This window comes from Anopheles moucheti, chromosome 2, assembly GCF_943734755.1.
Source record: "Anopheles moucheti chromosome 2, idAnoMoucSN_F20_07, whole genome shotgun sequence".
In the NCBI taxonomy this organism is placed as follows: Eukaryota; Metazoa; Arthropoda; class Insecta; order Diptera; family Culicidae; genus Anopheles; species Anopheles moucheti.
The window spans coordinates 89,314,221-89,324,267 of NC_069140.1; the positions used below are offsets into that span (position 1 = coordinate 89,314,221).

General features: G+C 42.2%; 1 protein-coding gene across 1 annotated transcript in view; it reads left to right on the forward strand.

Annotated features, from left to right (window-relative positions):
* Positions 1-4,434: 4,434 nt before the first annotated feature.
* Positions 4,435-10,047, forward strand: part of LOC128299779 (probable lysine-specific demethylase 4B) — a 42,927-nt gene continuing 37,314 nt past the window's right edge. Inside the window, exon 1 of the mRNA XM_053035855.1 lies at positions 4,435-4,533. The gene's annotated coding sequence lies outside the window, so the exon portion shown is untranslated. The remainder of the gene's footprint in view (positions 4,534-10,047) is intronic.

The window sequence follows — 10,047 nt, forward strand, 5'->3', positions numbered from 1 at the left end:
TGCTAAAATCAATACCTGAACTGTGAATAGAAATGTGATTTCTGAAGAAATGTGCATTATATTGAGAAAATATTCCATCGTGCAAAAAAAAACTGATCAGTTAGAATCATCCAGTAGTTTTGGAAACTCAAAAACATCTAATATTTGTTATTCAAGAAACTTTATGGGGAAAACATTCGTCGAACCAAAACGAATTATTTTTAAATACCTGCAGCCTTCCTAAATTGTGATCAAAGCATCGACCGTACAAAGGTTTATGCTATCCATCGCAACCAAATGGTCTGTTGGCGTGTAATACCCTACGTTGTGTTCTCTTTTGTATTAAAAATCCAAACTACTTCCGTTGATTTCTTCTGTATTTTAATTGCACTAATTTCTTGTCGTCTATCTCTTACAATGCGTTCCTCTCGAGCAGTAGATACAAACTAATTTTTCTGTCTCTACTTTTGCTATATGGTTGCTTTGATTAAAATGTTTCTTGTTCTTACTTTCCTATTTTTGTTGATTTTGTGTTATTTGGTTATGAGTTTATTACTAACATAAAACACAATTACAATATAACAAATTAAAACACTGTTATCCGCGTCCGGTCGGTCAATTCTCTCTCTCTCTCTCTGACTCCTGGTTCCCAATCCCGACTTGTGCTGCGTTCTTACTACTACAATGATAGTGTGTAACTGTCATTGAGAGTTACAGCGTTACAACACAGGGTGGTTGCCAACAGTTGACATATACGGATTGAATTCTTCACTTCACAAACCTGACTCTGCTTTTTAAAATTATTAAAATTCTAACAGGACTTTATGATAACTTTTCTAGATATTTAACGTAACTTAATAAAGGCAACGGATAATGCACATTTCCATTCCCCAACAATATCCCGAAAGTTAATTCTATCAACTACTCAAATGGCACTAAATGCTATCTTACATACCTATTTTATTTGTATATTCCTTTCCACCAATAAAATTAGCGTGTTTGTATGATATCGTGCTAAAGATACAAATGAGATGAACATGAAATTAACCTATTCGAGTATCTAATTTCATGCTGTACTGTGTATACAGATACCGAGGCCGGGTCCTTGCATGGTCTACAATAGCAAGCACGGAACTGGACAGTCACACTCCATCACAGCTAAATGAGTCTTACACACACACACACTCTCACGAGCCCGAATAAAACAGACCAGCCCATTTATTAACGTCAATAAATTTTCCCCCACCGGAACCCCGGACCAAGGATCCCAAACAGCAAATGGACTCCGCCTACCCATTTTTTATTCGGATCTCTCGTTCTGGCCTACATGCGACGCGAGATAAAAAATCGAACACACACGTGATACACACGCAAAATCACGGTACGCGATCCACGCCCTCCATCGCGCGTATACGGATATCGCAACGCACCAACACATTCAAAGCAACCGACCGACAACGCGTGTGTCGACAGGTACCTGTGTACTGTGCTCGCCGCTGCCGACTTAGAGTTAAATTTTGTCCTTGCAGCTTACGCGCCAATGTACGCATAGGCGAACACATTCAAAGCGACAGACCGATAACGCGTGTGTCGACAGGTACCTGTGTACTGTGCTCGCGTCTGCCGACCTAGAGTAAAATTTTGTCCTTGCAGCTTACGCGCCTATGTACGCATAGGCGAACACATTCAAAGCGACCGACCGATAACGCGTGTGTCGACAGGTACCTGTGTACTGTGCTCGCGTCTGCCGACCTAGAGTAAAATTTTGTCCTTGCAACTTACGCGCCTTGCAGCTCAGCATATGCGGCTCGAAGCCCACATATTCAACCTCTCATTTAAAGCGTCCAACTGACTGGCGTGTGTGGATTTCTGCATTTAATCGTAGTTAAATTATTATTTATTTATAAACCATCGGTTGTAAAGTATTGGCAACACTTTAACTAAACAATTGGAGCACTTTTTCCTAGGATATTTGAAGGACAAGCGCACAAATTCAATGATCAAAACTAGGTATAATTTGATACATTCGAAGACATTGCTTTGTGGCGATCGGTAACACACGGGAGTATTTAACAATAGCAGGAAAAGTTTAAGTGTTAGATACATACATTGTTCTACAAAGTGGTTAAGAATAAGAAATGTAGTTTTTCTATACATATTAGTGGTGATTTTTCCACAATTTTTACATATTTTTAAGAATAACTAGAAAAGTAGCAGAGATAGATAAAAATGATGTTCTACAAAAATGTAAAGAATAAAATAAAACATCTTTTTATGGTGTTTGAAAAGTTCTAAAACTTATAACAAAAATTTTTTTTCATTATTTTTCAATGCAAAAATTATTTCAAAATGCCTTAAATTTTATGTTTTATTTAAAAACAGCCAATCGCCAAGCCATTTGAATGTTTTTCAAAATTTTCAATGACAAAAATCCTTCCCGTTAGGCTTTGTTTATAAACCGTTAGCAACGCACGTGAGCCAAGCTACTCGCGCGACCCTGAAGGATGTACCTATTGCTGCTGCTCGACCGACTTAATCCAATATTCTCTTTCATTACAGCACTATCGCCACGCAAATATATGGGGAAAAAGAGTATCATTCTCTGATAACGGCTCTCACGAGAGAGCCAGAGAGTGGTGCTAGTTCCCCCACCCCCCTTTTTTTGCATAGAATCATATTTTTGCTACGATCCGGCGTAGGTCCACACGCTGCAAAAGCCGCCGGGCGACTGAAGCGGGCGTGGTTACGCGCCGCTTTATATACCATCGCGGTGAGAGTGTGTGCGTGAAGGTTGAAGTTCGTCTTCCTGTCGGTTGTCTACTCGAAAGAAACTCGACTCAAAATTTGACTATGAGAACAAAAGAAACTCGACCAAGAGACTCCGCCTTTGTATGACTGGGATCGGCAGATCACACACCCCTCACCTCCCGCTTAGGAATCAACCGATTAAACAGTGATGGATGGCGATTGACCTACTTTTTCCTTAACCCTAGCACTCCGCTAGGGCTACTTCATTATTTCTTCCCCCCGTGTCCCCCCATTCGAGACGCTTGGCACAAACACCCCGAAATGGAACCGAAAGCCTCTCTGGAGAGTGGACCAATATTATTGTATCCTTTTTCCAACCGTAATTTGTCTGACCCCGTATCCAGCTCGAGGCTGTGTTCAGTTTACACTCCGTGTCCTTCGCGCGCCCGCTAGGATATGTGCACTCCTCCTTCCAATCTCACTTGCGTAGGGTCGATTTCTTATTGTGTGGTCCATCAAACCGATTAAACCATAACCGAGACCGATAAGATGAATTCTTTGGCAAACTCTTGTCGGGAACGGAACCGGAAAACTTAACCCTTTTTTCGCCATCCATCCAACAAAGTCATCAAAGTGCAATTTAATCCAACCCACCGCACCCGCACCACATACGAAAGCATAACGCTGTAAGGCGGAAGTTTCGCCTGCAAATGGGATGGAAAACAATAGAAAGAAATACCAAACACACAGAAAAAAAAAGCAAAACGACACATCCACCCAGCAAGCATACAGCAACTTTCACACATCTTGTCCAAAGTTTGGCCATATTTTACGCCCATAAATTGTAACCCGATGCGCTCGCTCTCTCTCGCATGTGTGTCGCCTTTTGCGTGTCTGCACCGTGCGCCCAAGACTTGCTGGCGTCAACAACGCCAACCCCGGTTTGCCACCGGATTTCGCATATCATTTTAACCCTGTTTAGTGTGCCACCACACTTATGCGACCGTTCTACCGACTCGAAGGACTTATTTTTTTCTCGCTCTCTCGGGGGTATTCTTGCCCCATTCTGTGTCCCGTGAAAAGAAATAACAGCTTAACGGAAATATTTGCAAACACTTGCCAACGGACCACCCGAACCACCCGACGATCGACGGCACGGTTCGACGGGGATAAGTTGTCTGATATTGTTTCCTGTCACTCCGGCCACACCGGAGTTCCCCGTACCCTGCGAATGCGAAACAGCAAACGAAAAACATAAAACTTTCAAAAACTGATTATCATATTTATGCCGACAATTTGAATATTATTCGCACTACATTGAGCAGCTTCTTGTTGCCACTGATTGTTGCCAAAAATGTCCCGGGCGGGGCGCAACTAACAGCGTACAGAGCTGTTGACAAACTGTTGTGTTGTATGCAACCCTCTGCCATCTAAAAACAAAAAGGGACGAACGGTCTGGAGAGCTGAGATTTTCACTTTTTTGCGTCGGCTGTTGCTGTTATTGGATTTTTCGCGTTTGCTTCTTCGTGCTGTATAGTGTCTGTGAAGAACGATCGGGAACGTCACACTTGACAATGTGTCTGGTTTGGTGCATGCAGCAATGATATAGCTATAATGCAATTATTTCTCTCTTTATCTTTTCAGCCAGGCTGTAGGGCGGGAACCAGCAGAAACTGCATTCACTTTCGGTTGCGCCGGTTGTTTGGCTACATCTAATGCAATCAGCAAAATGTAAGTATGGTTCGCAAAATAAGGAAAATATCGTTGCAGGTGGACGATATGTTATGGCATCCTTTGTATTTTGTGGTAAGTAATTTGATCATTTATTTATTAATTTAATCCTGCATAAACAATAGATGTATCAAAAAATTTAAAATATTATTAGAGAATTTAATCACTTTTAATCCGGAGCGATCGCCTTTGACGAACAATTAAATTTAAAAATGTTGTCAGAATTCGTCGAATTCTCATCCTACACAAGGAAGGATTCTTCTTGATGAATTACTAAGCTTTGAACACCACATGAAAATTTGAAATGATCTTGATAACCAGATACTGGGCACTATTTTTAGAATTATCTAGAAATTTTGCGAATTCTATCTCTATACTCACATTATTGATAAATAAGTAAGATCAACCTAACAATATGCTAAATTTGACCCATTACAACACAATGGCAGCCAGTGTTTTAAAGTAATTCATCTCCTGATCTCCTGAAGTAAGATCTCCTGGAGACTTGACCACCAAAGTTTGGTCTAGAATTTGACATTTAATACCTTCTGTTGGGGACTCCAGCCGAAGCTCTGTGCCTTTGTGAGAATTACTCTCCCCAAAGGTTAAGAACTTTGATAACTTACTGGGTTTCCATTGTTTTTGTTTTTGCCAGAAGTCTTTACTTATGCAATTACAAACGAATCTTATTAAGGGATTAGACTATTTCTTCTCTCTTCTTGGCGTAACGACCTACTAGACCATGGCCTGCCATTTCTGGCTTACTTTTTTACCAGGTAGCCGCAATATGCTAAATTTGACCCATCAGAACACATTGGCAGCCAGTATTTTGAAGTAATTCACTCAATTATTGGAGGACTAAAGATCTCCTGGAGACTTGACCACCAAATTTTGGTCTAAACTTTGACATTTATCAACTTCTGTTGGGGACTCCAGCAAAAGCTCGGTGTCTTTGTAAGATTTAATCTCTGCTAAGGTTTAGATCTTTAATAAGTTATTGGGTTTCCATTGCTTTTGCTTTTGCCAGAAGTCTTTTTTTTTATTCGTTTGAACGGCCTGGCCGTAGCGACTTATTTTACCACGTAGCAGGATAGCTTGCTACGGGGGATTGGTCCAGATGGGATTTTGGTCCGGTCCGTTCGTGTGAAGACCGGCTCCGCTACCATCATGCCACCGGGTCGCATGGCAAATCTAGAGGATTTAGACTATATGTCTTGGCTAGGCTTGGTTACAGGTATACCATGTAGTTACATAGATAAATTGGAGCACATCATTTAGAGCTCAGCATTTACTACATGCTTTCATTCCACGATGGTCGATATCTCCCTGAAGCGATCACGAATCGTGTATTAATAGCTAAAACTTTAATTTTCTTAAAAAATCTAATAATTGTATAATGTTTATAATATTGAAAGATAACCAAAAAATCCCCACAGTTTATAAAAGCCCTGCTACATTCAGAAACGATAATTTAAATAAATATCGTACCCGAAATATTAACGTTTCGCAAATATGAGCACAGGCTGTGCTTTGTTTGATTATAAAGAAGCAAATCTTCATCTTCATTTGGGCAAAGCGGGGGCTTTTCCCGTTCCTGTAGAACCGTCCAGCACAGATCGTCAGCAACAGAAGTGCGAAAAACGTTAAAATTATATTCCGTAACCGTCTGCAACCACCGAGCGCAAAATTGCTTCCCATGTAAAACTTACACGATTAACTTGTGTGTGCCAAACCGTTACTTTTAATTAAATCTTTCACCTAAACCCATCTCTCGGCCCAGGCACCGCGCTGATGAACATGCCACGATTATGTAACGCTCGCCTCGGAATTCCCCTACCGTTTCGCGTCCTTAAAAGGTAAAGCCACCCCGGCGCGACAAAGGCCAGTTTGGTTTGCGAACGAAATTCGATTTCCATCTCGCTCCGAAGCTGGTCGCGTCGAACACACGGCGAGAACACGCTGGAACGACGGTCTCACTTCCTGACTGATTTCCAGCTCACGGCCAACCGTGTAGCCGGAGGAAGGGGTTTTGGTAAAAGGGGAGACCCCGAGACGGCGACGCATTCCGAGATATTGTATGTAAATTGCAAAATATACATATCTGTATCAATAAACATAACACGATACGTCTGTCGATACGATGTTGTCGTCGTCGTCGTCGTTCTCGTCGTTTGTCGTCACCGTTTTCGAGCGGGCTTTCAGCCGACGAGCACCGACCGACCGCGGGATTTCGGTGTGGACAGAATCAGGAACCTCCATCGACATTCATCGAGTGCATAAATAAACAGATCTTGATTGCACACGTCGAGCGGGGAGAGAAGCGATGGGCACCATCTTTGTCGCTCGCGTTCGGTCGGATCTTCGGACAAATAAGTGCAAACAACAGTTACCGAGACGGGCGCAAAAGCCAATTAAATTGTACAAGATTTAATCTTAGTTAATTGAACGGCCAGTGAGGCTTCCCCGCTACGACTGTTTCCCGACCATTCAAGGGATCGGCTTCAAGTGTGGCATTTTCTTTCCAGCGGTCCATCGGACCGGGTCGGTCCATGTTTGCCAGTGCGCGTCTTGCGCGAGAACAGCTGCTGGCCAGGCGATACGATACCAAGAACCCAAATAAAACACTTCCCCACCCCTCCCCCCCCCCAGGGGCGTTATTTCACCCCCGCAGCCGTAAAAATGCGCACAAACGACAACAATGCGCACGATTGTCGCGCCGCCTCGATATGCACATTGCGCGTGGCAAAAAGTGCACACTTCAAGTGCACTCTTCCCTAACAGCATTTGCATCGATGGGTACCCCCATCGTGGTGGACCGGGGGTCCAATCGTTAAACAAACCAGCCACAATCAAGAATGGTGAATTGATCCCACGGCAGGTCGGAGTGGCGCTGGGTAAGGGATTTTGACACAATCGCACCCATTGCACCGGATCGCAGGAAATCGACCCGCTGTAAATTGATATCAATTAAAGTGGACAAGCGTTTTATTTCACGCAAACTATTTGTGTGTCCCCCTTTTCGTTGGGGACCTGTCAGACGAGCTTGTATGGTGTTGTAGGGTTGTTACAGCTGCATTAGAATCTAAAACAACAACTGAGCGAAGAATCTCGTTGCCTTGAAGAATGTGTGGATAATGGACTTATAAATGAGTAGCAAACGATGTGTTAAATCAGGAAAATCCTGTACATAGTAGTAATCTATATGGTGAAAAAGAGAAAATCTTATGATCACGTGGATTAAACGATCGAATGAATGTCGTATGCCAAGTTATAGTGGATGGAAAACGCTCAGGGCCCTTAAATACTCCTCTTTGACAGATCTTTGAGTCTTTGACAGATCCTAGACGCAGTGTGTGACGCGCCTTCATGAAGAAGTACTTAACCTAGGGTTATAAATTGGTCATAAAACCTTACCTTAAGTAACTGACGGACTGAGACATTCTTCTACTCCTTTTCAATTCTTTCTAAATTTAAATACTCAACTTCTTCTAATTCTGAAGAAATCTCTCTAAAACTGTCGTCGTTCGGCCACGTGGTGGCGTCTTGCAACGAATTACACTTATCTGGTGTTACACGCTGGTGACGTGACCAGGAGCTTTAGTAAGCCCAGTTGAAAATGAATTCGTCCGTCAGATGGTTCGAAGATTCGCAATCGATAGATGTCGGTTTGTAAATAGACTCCTCCAAGACCCAATTACTGTTAGTGAATACTGTTTCTAATAAGTAGCGATTATAGCTGGTGAGACAAGAAGTTAATTATTCTCGAATGGCACTTTCGAATCATGAACTCGTATTAAACTTCCTTGTCTCTTCCTGTGACTTTCCTGAGAGCTTTTAGTATAATTTGAGAGCTTTCCGTCCAAGCTAAATGTACATTTATTTTTTATTTTTTGGCCATTGTGGAAGTTTGTATTTCTTGAATAATTTATCTTAGTAAAAAACTAAGAAGGATTTTGTAACTAAACAACATTTACTTTGTTTTTTTTTTATTTATTTATTCATGGACGGCCAGGCCGTATTGCTCTTTACTTTGTTTGTTAATAAATTTTTTTTATTAAACACTTAACAAATACAGATTTCCATATTGAAGCTAATTGGATGGGGATGGAAGGGATCAAGGTTTTAACCACTTGGATACTTGATAAATAAGAAAACTAAATGAAAATCAGGTAGAAACTACTGAGTTTGACAGGTGGAGCTTTATGGTAATATCCTAAGTAATTCACCTACTACTTCTATAAAGATTTGCCATGTATAATTTCACATGTTTTTATGTATTCGACGACCAACTTTACACCGCTGTATATAATGCAGTACACGACTTTCAATTCACCGCACTGACACTGGTTGAACTTTGGCAACAATTAGATTGTCCCGCTCGACTACTCAACCCTCCTACCATCACCACCACAAACAGTGCCGGTTTCCCAGCGGGAGTCTCTTTACACACACCCGTGCGTTTGTAATCACGTGCCCTGATTAATATTTGATTTTGCTTCACCCCCACACTTTGTGTGACTTTTCCATCCCCAGTCAATGTAAAAAAAAAAAAACAAAAATCTGTGCGACATCATTTTCTTGTAAACGTTTTTCACCGCCAAAAGGTAAACAGGTGTGGTGTGTGGAAAACAAAAACCCACGTCGCCTCATTGATTGCATGGTTTTCAACGGAACGTTCTTTCATCTCATCCCGATTGGATGTGAGTGGGGCGTGTGTTTTTTTTGTTTGTTTGCTTTGTTTGTTTGTTGTACATACTACCGACCGACCGTGTGGCATTTCCATCAGCAATAGGACACAATCGGCTTTGCATTCGCAACGGATCCTGGCTCGCAGCTCACGGCAGCTTCCATCGTGGGTTTTTAATTTTCTCTCACCACACCCGATTACAAGTCCTCGTGTGTGTGTGTGTGTGTGTGTGTGTGTGTGTGCTGTGGAATGTGGAAAATTGGAAATGAAAAAAAAAGTTAACCACCACCTATGTACGTGTATGACCACAGCACGTAAAGAAGGGTAGGAAAGTTTTCGCCAAGCTCGCCACCAGCCACCAGGTGAGGCAAAAGGTGTGTAAAGCTAATCTCCGGTTGTTTTTCATTTTCATAAAATATGAAAATTATTAACATGGCGTGCTAACTGCGCAAACATGAGCCTTCGCTAGACGATCCTGCTTACGGACGGTCGGTGCCTCTGCCGGTAGAAACTCTGTTTCTTCTGCTAGCTCGATAGAAGTCGATTTCCGGTGATGTGTGGCCGGACCGGGATAAAATGGGGCACCGGATTGCTCCCCGCTCCTGCGTACCATCTCTTCCCGTCTTTGGTAGAGGAAAAGCTACTAAAACAAACCCCGGTCCATCGTCCACCGTCCATGCAAATTGTGGCACATGGGTACCTCAAGCTCAAATGTTTCACCTCGATGCACTCGTGCATTCTTTATCGTGTGTATCGTGTACCGAAACGAATCGACCCGAAATCTCATTTCGCAAACACATTCCCCGGGTCGTTTTGTTTTACATTTTTTACTTCTTTTGGATAGAATTTTTAAAAACTTTACCCGTTGGTACTGCATTTCGACATGTCCGCAATGTAAGGTA